The sequence below is a fragment of the Hyaena hyaena genome, unplaced genomic scaffold, assembly GCF_003009895.1.
Source record: "Hyaena hyaena isolate Hyena2069 unplaced genomic scaffold, ASM300989v1 scaffold_174, whole genome shotgun sequence".
Lineage (NCBI taxonomy): Eukaryota > Metazoa > Chordata > Mammalia > Carnivora > Hyaenidae > Hyaena > Hyaena hyaena.
In genome coordinates, this window is record NW_024080806.1 from 1,742,635 (window position 1) to 1,752,455 (window position 9,821).

Genomic DNA, 9,821 nt, shown 5'->3' on the forward strand with positions numbered 1-9,821 from the left:
ACAGAGCTGGGCGCTCGCAGCGAGCACCACCCCTGCCTGGGGAAAGCCAGGACCCTAGGATGCTGACTCCGCCCTTTGAGAGTAGGAAGCCCCGCCCCAGCCCCGCCCGCCGGTAGGTGGAGCCAGCGGTGGCCACGCCCACGGCCCTCCCTTCCCCCAGGGCCTCGCTTGTCCCAGAATCCCCTGCTCCCTCCGAGCCGCCGCACGGCTGCTGGGCTTCGAAGCACCTCCAGCCGAGCCCCTTTCTACCGAGCACCCTTGATTCCCAAACTGTGCTTTTACCAAACAAGGCGAAACTGCCGAGCCGCGGTTGGGTGCCGATCAAGGCGGTGGGCGCCCCCTCTACCCTCTGCGAGCGCCGACGCGGCTTCCCCGCCCCCACGCGTCTCCGGGGACAGGTCGCCACGGGCACGGCGGCCGGAGCCCAGGAACTCGCTCCAGCCTCTGCCCCGTTGCACGTGCCCCCGCCGCCGCCGTTACCGGCTGTGTCCCCGGGGGGAAAACGCGGAGGCCGTTAACGTCCTGGGCCGGGGAGGACCCCACCCACACGCAGGGCGTCCCTCATCACGTCCAGTGGAGTAAGGATCGTGGAGCCGGCGCTGGAAATTAGAACCGTTCGCCGGACGTCAGGAAAGGGAGGATCGTCAGTGTCCACGCAGCAAGGCCCCCGCAGGGCGGCCGCAAGCCCTCCCCGAACGTGTTCCGAGCCCCGGCCTGAGAACCCGCACCCGGCACCCGGGGCAGGCGCGGAGCCGCGTGGCCCTGCTCGGGGGAGCCCCCCCCCCCCCCCCCCCCNCCCCCCCCCCCCCCGCCCTGCCCTCAGCTCCAGCCCGAACTTGAGCCCGGGGCCCCTCTTAGCCGCCCCCCAGGGCAGGTCCGAGGCCCTCTCCGGGGGGTGGGGGATGCCCCCAGGTCCTAGCAAGCTCTAGGATTTCCCCTGCTCCAGCAAGCAACCCCGCCTGCAGCCCGGGACAAACACGGCGGGTGTCCCGGAACATTCTTCTCTGAAGGGGTCCCCGCTTGTCCCCAGCCTGTCGTTGAGAAGGGAGGTGCCAGGAACCGAAAACGATGGCGTCTCCATGCCCATCAGTCCGACAGAGCGGAACCCACGTGCCCGGCTGACGACGAGCGGCGAGACGGCCGAGGCCGGCGGTTGGGGGGCTCGGGCTCCAGTGGAGGGGCTGCGGGCACACGGAGGAGGGCGGTGTCAGCGGTGGGGCCCTGCAGAGCGGAAGCAGGTGCTCCGGTGGTGCCCGACCCGGGCCTCCCTCCGTGGGGGCTGACCGCATGCCATCCGTGACCGGCGGAGCCAGGCCCCAGTGCACCCGCAGGCGCCCTTCTTTGCAGCCTTTCTTCAAGCCTCCCCAGCCTCCGTCGCTGCCCCTCAGGGCGCCCAGTGCCCCCCCCCCCGTGGGACTGGGAAGGAGGTCCATTCTAAAAGAGGAAACTTCCAGAATTTCAATGACCTTGAGAACAGTGGATTGCGTGGCCGTTCAGGGAGCCCCTCCCGGTCCCCACAGGCAAGCATCCTGCGCGGTGGAGGGCACGTCTCAAGGGCCTGCGGTCTGCTTCCAAGCCCGAATCCGGGAGAAGGGGCCTGAAAGGGGGTGAACTGCAGCGAACCCGGAGCGCTTCCCTGAGCCCGCAGTGCCGCTGCCCCCCTCCCCCCGCCCCCGCAAGGCCACCAGGTGCTGTGAGGCCGCGCTCAGATGGCCTGTCCCTGTGCTCATGGCAGGATCAGTCCCCAGAGCAGTGTGGGGGCAGCGCCCCCAGTGTCCCCGAAGGAGAGTGCTGCAGGGCGGGCACCTTCCTGACCACCAACACCTGCGCCTGGAATAATCCTACTCCACACGTGCTTGTGGAACGAGGAGGGCGAGACAGAGGAGGAAGGAATCAGCAGCCACTTCCACACGCGCCCCCGCAGGAGCGGGCCCAGGAGTGCCCCTCCCTCCTCGTGGCCTGGGGCAGGTGGCTGGGGTAGCCCGGAAGTCTCCCCCCAACACCTGAGCAGGTGGAGTTGAGGTAAGACCCTCTCCAGGAGAGGGGTGCTGCACAGGAGGCCCTGGGGGCACCTCTACCTCTGGGGGGAGGGGGCACAGTCCTGGCGAGAGGGTGTTCTGAGCGCTCCTCTCCTCCATTTCTGGAGCCAAGCCGTGGGGCACCAGGCAGGCCCGGGGAGCTTTCTAGAAGCACCCTCTGCCCTGTTCCCGTCAGAGGCCAAAGCTCCGGGCTCCCCGTGGCTCCAGGGTCCGGACAACTGCCTGTGTTTTCAGTCTGATGTCAAGAGGCCACGCGTGTCCAGCGGTAGCTGGCCCTCCAACAGCAACATGGATAGGGGTAACCCCTTGGGCGGAGCGGAGCCGGCGGGGTCCCCCCTGAGCGTGAACGCCTCCCCCGCCTCCTCCAGGCTTCCCCAAGGCCCAGGTGGATCCCGAGTCAGCCACACCCAAAGCCCGGCCTTGCTCCGCTGTTCATCCTCAGTGGCGCCCCCCCCCCCCCCGGCTGTCTGTCTGTCCCCCTCCTCCCTCAGCTCGGGCTCAGCTCAGCAGAGTAGCCTCCTCCTCCAGGCCCCTGGCCCCCGCTCTGCTTCTGCTTCATCCCACATCTCGAAATAAGCCTCTGAGAGCACAGATGTGACCGTGAACCTCCTCTGATCTAAAACCTCCATTTGATCTCCTGGGGGAGAAACGGTGCCCTCATGGCGCACGGACGATACTCCTTATCGAAGACAAGCTGTTCCGGGCACGACTGCCTTCGCAGAGCATGTAACCGACTTGTCCAAGGTCACAGAGCTGGTGCCTGCCTCCGCTAGGATTTGAGAATTCCAAGCTCATGACAGTCAAGGCCAGCTGTCACGGAGCTCCAGCACGTCCCCTGCCTCCCAGGGAGTGTGGATGCCCCGAAAGGGAGGGCATGTCCCCGCTGCCAGGTTTTGGCCTCCGCCAAGAACGTTTTCTCACCCGTGGAAGGTTCCGCCACCTCCAGTACCCAGCCCGAAGCCGCCGCCTCCGCGTCTCTGCCTCCGCCGTGCACTCTCATGACGCTGGAATCCATCGACGACACACCTGCCACCCACTGTCTTTGCATGCGGTCGTTTCTGCCTACATCTCGTCCCCCTCAGAGGGCAGAGGCTGCTGTGACGCTTCCTTCCGTGTCCTCGCGGGCCCATAATAAGGCGGTGGCTCCAGAAATGAGAGGAGGGGTGGATGTCACCACCACCACCGCTGCCTCCACCGAGCTGTCCCGACCACGAGGCTCTGGATGCGGGGAAGCACGGCCCCCCCCAGGGCACGGACAGCACCCTCCCCAAGATTGGACTCCCCTCTGGGGCAAAGGTCAAGCAGGCAGAAAGGCAGCAGAGAGCTGAGTTGGGAAAGTCCCTGGCAACAGCATCTCTGGGTGGCAGAGTGGGTACTGGGGCTGGCAGGTCACCAAGCAGAGCACCATCTGTTCCCAAACAGAGGGACTCAGACTTGATTTGAGCAGCTGGCAGCCTCCCGCCGTGGGGACCTGTGAGGACAAGTGGCTGCTCCCGGGATTCCTGTGCACAGGCTGTGCCCGTCTGCCTGGCAGAGCAAAGGAGGGCTTGGGGGTAAGGTAGAACCATGGTTTCCCAGGATGCCCTGGGGCGGTGCTTCGTACGTGACTTCCCAGTCTTGGCCACACAAGCAGCTGGGAACGCAACACAGCTGGTCCGGCCTGGGCCCCCAGACCGCCTGGGGGGTGAGAACATCAGGGGACCCACGCATGGCCTTCCTCAGCAGCAATCTGGTGTGGCTGAGACGGAGTCACTGGGTTCCAGGGGCGCCTGGGTGGCTCAGTCTCTTAAGCGACCAACTTCGGCTCAGGTCATGATCTCATGGTTTGTGGGTTCAAGCCCCAAGTTGGGTTCCACACTGACATCATGGAGCTTGCTTGCAATTGTTTCTCTCCTCCCTCTTTCTCTCAAATGCTTTAAAAAAAAAAAAAAGCCATAGAAGGAACCAGGGGGTTCCAGCAAAGGCAGGCACAGGCTGGTAGAGGCGAGATAGAAATCGGGTGCCAATGCCCTGGGCGTGGGGACGGTCTGCAGCGGGGAAGAGACGAGGGCGCCCTAAGATAGTAAACAACTACAGATGAGCGAGAAGGAGTTTGCGGCACGGGGCGTCTGGGCCGTCCCCCAGATATGGTCAAGCTGGAGGAGAGAAGGCGGGAGGAGAGGGCAGCTCCAGTGCGGGCTGGGGGGGGCGGGGGCGGGGGGCGCTGGGAGGGAGGGGCGGCCCGGACTCTGGGATGGGGTGTGAGGCTGGGAGAGGCGGCTCCGCTCCCTCTAGAGGGTCACCGAGCCGTCCCAGTGAATGAGGGGTATGGCAGCCACACTGTGGACCCTCAAACTCAAACTCTGGACTAGCTTACAGAGGCAATGGCACACGATGTAGATTTTTCCTGAGAACCTGGCCCACCCTGTGCCGGGTGGCGGCGGGCATGGCGCCCTGTGGAGAGCGCTGATCTGAAATCCTCTCAACTGGCACATCGACAGCCTATCTGTCCTGTGAGTCACATGCCCTGGAAACAGCATTTCTGCACTGAGGGCAGGTGAATTTGCAGCCGTTAAGTTTTAGTGTCCACTTGGCTGGACCGAGGGAGGCCCAGAGAGCTGACGCAACATTCTTTCCGGGTGTGTGTGAGTGGGGTTGATTTGGGGACTGAGTCTAGCAGGCGGCCCTCCCAGTTTGGGGGGGCGGTGGAGATGGGCACCACGCAGTCCATCCAGGACCTGGATGGAGCAGAAAGCCAGAGGAAGGGCGAATTCGCTCCCCATTCTTGAGCGGGGACACCCGTCTTCTCCCGACCTGGGACATGGGCGTTCCTGGATCTCGCTTTGGGACGCAGACAGAATTTATACCCGAGCCCCTCGATCCTCAGACCCTAAGACTCAGGCTGAATGACACCGCAGATGGCGGGACTTCTGGGCCACTGTAACCACGTGAGCCAGTTCCTACAGTGAGGGTCCTCTTACACATCTCTGTGCGCCCCCTCGGTTCTGTGTGTCTGGGGCGGCCTGACCAGCACAGGTCAGCTGGGACTTATGTCCTATGCGCACTGTTCTTGTGGTTCGCGGAGGACAGCGCATGAGAAAGGTGCCCTTGGTCGCTTCCTGGTGAGCAGACATTGCAGCGATCCCCCCGCCCCTGTGGGGGTCTCTCAGGGCTGGAGGTGATGCCTGGTTGGGGAGGGAGCCCGGCGGGTCACCCAGCGGCCAGTGCAGACGGGGGAGGGTTTGCGCTAGATCCGCCACAGCCCTGGAGCCCTGCCTTCAAGGCATCGACAATCTGGTGTGACTGTTGATGAGTCTTACATTATTTGGGCTTCTGAGGAAGGAGGCCAGGCCTTGTTCGCAAGGAATCGTAAGACCCGATGCACCTTGATGGGAATGGTACAGAGAGGGAGAGATTCGTTCACTCCAGGGTGTGTGTCTGCCTGTTCTGGAAAGCTTCCTGGAGGAGGAGGCATTTGAAATGGACCTTAAAAGAAAAGCCTGTCAGGAATAGATACACCTTAGAATTTTTTAAAATCCAGCGGCAGTTCAGTGAAGAAAATGTATTATTTAGTATATGGGATTGGAAATATCTGTTTTGACCAGAAGTTGAAGAATTTGTCTGAAATCAATTGTACTGATTAGTAATATCTTGAAAGATTTGGGGAAAACTTTGCTTTAGTTCAGATCAGTTCTGTTTTCACCAAAGCTGTTTCTCCCTAGTCGGTTCCGGTAGATTTATGAGCTCAGTTCTGGTCAGTTAAATGGCAGCTTTGTGGGTGATTCATACCTTGGACACCAAGCCTTTACCCAATGTTGCCTGAAACACACACAAAATATCCTATTGCCTGAGACAGTTACTACATCTGTGAGCTAAAAGAAGTACTAAAGCAACAGCCTGTATTGAAAATCTATTAGAAGAGATTTAACTGATAGAAAACCTATTAGAAGAGATTTAATTTAATCTATAATCCACAAGATCCTTCACATTGGAGACACATAATAACTTTTCAGCCTTGAAATGCCTCAGTTCTCCTTCCCTTGAATCACAGACCCCATGTACTTTTAAAAAGGGGGGGTGGGGGGGCATCTGGGTGGTTCAATTGGTTGAGCGCCTGACTTCAGTTCAGGTCATGATCTCACAGTCTATGAGTTCAAGCCCCGAGTCGGGGTCTGTGCTGACAGCTCGCGGAGCCTGGAGCCTGTTTCGGATTCTGTGTCTCCCTCTCTCTCTGCCCCTCCCCCACTCATGCTCTCTAGCTCTCTCTCTCAAAAATAAACATCAAAAAAGTTTATAAAAAATTTATTTAAAACATTATCAGGTAGTGCTGTGAGGTTTAGGTGAACTGACTAAAATAATTTCCCAAGCCAGAACAACTAAACAAAGCTAAAACTTTAAGCTGGATGAGAGAAACTCCAGAGGAATATTCAAAAAGTCAACCATCTCGTCCCAGATGAATCTCTGCAATCCTCACAAAGTGTTGTCACAAATACTTTTTTTTTTTTTTTTTGTAAATTGGGAAATACCGGCCTGTCTTGGCAAACGGATTTTCAGAGAAGTGGCTTTCAGAGAACGGAGTTTCCCTGAAGTCACTTAGAACCCTGCGGGCTCTTGGGACCCTCTGGCCTCCTTCCAGGTCTCGCCGGAGTCCTAGGCTGGGGCGGGGCTGCCGCCTGAACTCGGGGGTGCGCCTCGAAGGTCTTCGGATCTGGGGTCAGTGCTGAAGCTGGTTCTGTGTCAGACGCAGCCAGGAAGTCACTGAAACCTGACTGCCGGCTTCCAGAAGATGCTCCATCCTGTGGGTCCCCGCTGACCCCCTCCACCAGCCCCCAGGGGTCCATCCTCCTCGGGGCTGTTGAGGTCTTTATGTGGAAGAGACTGGGGGGGGGGGTGTTGTAAATGAGACCCTGCTGGTGGGGTGTGGCCTCCGAGCCCTTGAGGTTGCGCCTGTCAGTCTCTCACTGGAGACCTGAATAGAGTCCCTTCCCTTTGCTCCCCTCCCCTCCCCTCCCCTTCTGGGCAGCAGATAGAGAGAGGCCCCATCAGGCCCTTTTCAGGAGCACCGAGCCCCCTCCTGGCTCCCGGGGCCGCCTGGGGCTCCATTCCTGCCCCTCCCTCTGTAAGTGCCCATCGTCCCAGCACCGTGTGCCTTCCCAGCACCGTGTGCGCTGAGCCTGGTGTAGCTGTACTGTGGACAGGCAGCGATGCGGGGCAGGGATGAGCCAGCACCCCGTAGCCGTCCGCCAGCGTGAGGAACACAGCAGTGGGGCCCTGGGGGGCTCCGTCGGTTAAGCGTCCTGCTCTTGATTTCGGCTCAGGGCATGATCTCACAGTTCGTGGGTTCGAGCCCTGCATTGGGCTGGCTGCCATCAGCACAGAGCCTGCTTGAGATTCCCTCTCCCTCTCTCTCTTGCCCTCCCCTGCTCGCACTCTCTCCCAAAATAAACTTAAAAAGAAACAGGAAGGCATCAACAGAGGGCCCCCCTCCCCCTCCCTAGAGCAGACATGGTTCCTGAACTTCTGTTGACTATTTACTACGGGAGTTTATTGTTCCCATGGACAAGCCACATATTTCTTCAAGGTCAGGGAAAAAAATGTTTTTAAGAGGAGAAAATCGATTTTACACTCGACCCACACCAGCAGTGGGCTCTCAGACACTTGGGGCCACGGGACAGTGAAATACCAACATTAATTTGGGGCACTGATAGGGCTCTTCATTTTTCAGAGGAAGAACATGAAAAAAAAAAAAACCCAACTCCTGAAACTCTCATCTGCCATCACAGTGGCTTCGTTGGGGAAAGGACATTTAACACCGAAAATACAGAAAGAGCATATTCTCAGAATGTTAAAAACTGAATACACTTAGGCTGGTCAAAAGAGTCTTTCTCTTGTGTCCACACAGAGCCTGGAAACCTTCACCTTGGGCCAGCTTGGTATTTAAGAATCACTAATTTAGAAACTCCGATTTCTGTGACCTATATGTCTAAGGGGACGGGGACTTTCTGGAGGATTGCTGCCTCCCCACCCCCACCACACCGCGTTCGGCGCTGTCCTGGCCCCACCCCCTTACCTCTTTGCCTCCGTGGGATCCCGGCTTCTGTACCCCTGCTCCCCGCCCAGAACCTCAGGGTACGTGAAACTCCTTCCCTGTCAGAGCGCCCAGCCCACCGGCGCCCTCCCCGCCCCCACCCAGGGCCCCCCCTCTGTGTCTGACACCTGCTGTGTTCGGAGGGGTCCGGGCCATACCTGGGGACTTGGTCTGCAGACGGGACTGAGGGGGAGGCGGCAGTGTAGGGCCACAGGAGACCAAAGTGACCCACTGAAGATGTCAGATGGGGGAAAGGGACAAGGAAAGGTGTCATCGGCGGCAGCCCCCCGCCCCCACCGTGACCCGGCCCCGCCCTTCCTCCACTGGGGGGACAGGCTGGATGGGCTCTGCCACTCACCCACCACCCATGCTGGAGTGAGGGGCAGGCGGGAAAGGGTGGGTGCCAGTATGTTGCAGCAACCCCCCAGGGAAGCCGCCTCCTACCCCGAGCCAGACCCACTGACTTGCCGCAGCTGAGATAAGATAAAGTCAGGCAAAAACCAAAGAAAAACCGGTGCCCGCTGCCGAAGGGCGCCCAGAGCCGCACAGCTGTTTGCAGACGGTGCCGGAAAACCATGTGTGTTTCCCAGATCCTGAGTCCCATGATCCTCCCGATGCCGCTAGTGCGCACCCCCCGATTTCATTCTTTTTCTTCAATTTTTTAAAGTGTATTTATTTATTTTGAGAGAAAGAGCACAGTAGGGTTAGGGGCAGAGAGAGAGGAGGTGGGTGGATTCCAAGCAGGATCTGGGCCGTCAGCACAGAGCCCGACATGGGACGCGAACTCATGAACCGTGAGATCATGACTTGAGCCGAGATAAAGAGTCAGATGCTTAGCTCACTGAGCCGCCCCAGAGCCCCACCCAGATTTCATTCTGATGCCACCCCGGGCCTCAGTTTCCTCATGTGCATGGTGCCCTTGAATGAGCCATCTGTGAGAACTTGACCCCCAAGCTAAGGCGGGCAGCGTCCCGCAGGTCTGGTTATGGGGACCACATGGCGGTGCCACTAAGCCCAGTTCGAGCAGGATTGGGGGACGGGAGAGTGAGATGCCATCAGCAAGGAACACCTTCCACCCTGAGCGGGGTGCCCCAGGGCCCGGCCATTCCCCTCCCCCAGGACCCGGCTGGCCCCCAGCCCCTCCTCATGTGCTGCCCCATGATGCACCATGTCCACCTCGGAGCCTCTGGTCCTGCCCTGTGAGGCCCCTCGAGTGAAGTAGGTCTGATTCCTCAGTGTCCCCACGTTTGTTTGTTTTCTTCACCTTCCTGCCTCTCACATGCAGGACACACACGCACACTCACACACACACACACACACACTTCTTTTTTTATATTGGAACCTGAAGAACAGTTGGCTAAATGCAAGGGGTGATGGCCTTATCGTTTGTGGTGTAGACAGTGTCCCCATCCCAGGATCCGGGCTCCAGCCTCTGGTCCTGACCCAGAAGCTCAGGCAGACACTGGAGCCAAAGAAACACGCCTCTCCCGTTCCCCTCCCAACCCTACACGCCCTTCCCGCACCTCACCTCCCCCTGGGGCATCCGGGAGACGCTGAGGCAGGCCTTCTGGCCAACCCAGGTCTGCTCCCCCACTACGGCCGAGTGAAGGGGGTAGAGGCGCAAAAGACCCCGAATGCCACCACCTGGGGCCTTCGATTTTCCGCTTTCGACCAGACACTCAAGCACCAGCGCACACAACTCTTAGAGTCCAGTC

At 59.6% G+C, this 9,821-nt stretch overlaps 1 long non-coding RNA gene across 1 annotated transcript; it reads left to right on the forward strand.

Annotated features, from left to right (window-relative positions):
- Window positions 1-1,649: 1,649 nt before the first annotated feature.
- LOC120237183 lies at window positions 1,650-6,845 on the forward strand. Its single transcript, XR_005529884.1, has 3 exons — window positions 1,650-2,022; window positions 3,462-3,592; window positions 6,655-6,845. It is a non-coding gene; the product is annotated as an uncharacterized LOC120237183 (long non-coding RNA).
- Window positions 6,846-9,821: the final 2,976 nt, after the last annotated feature.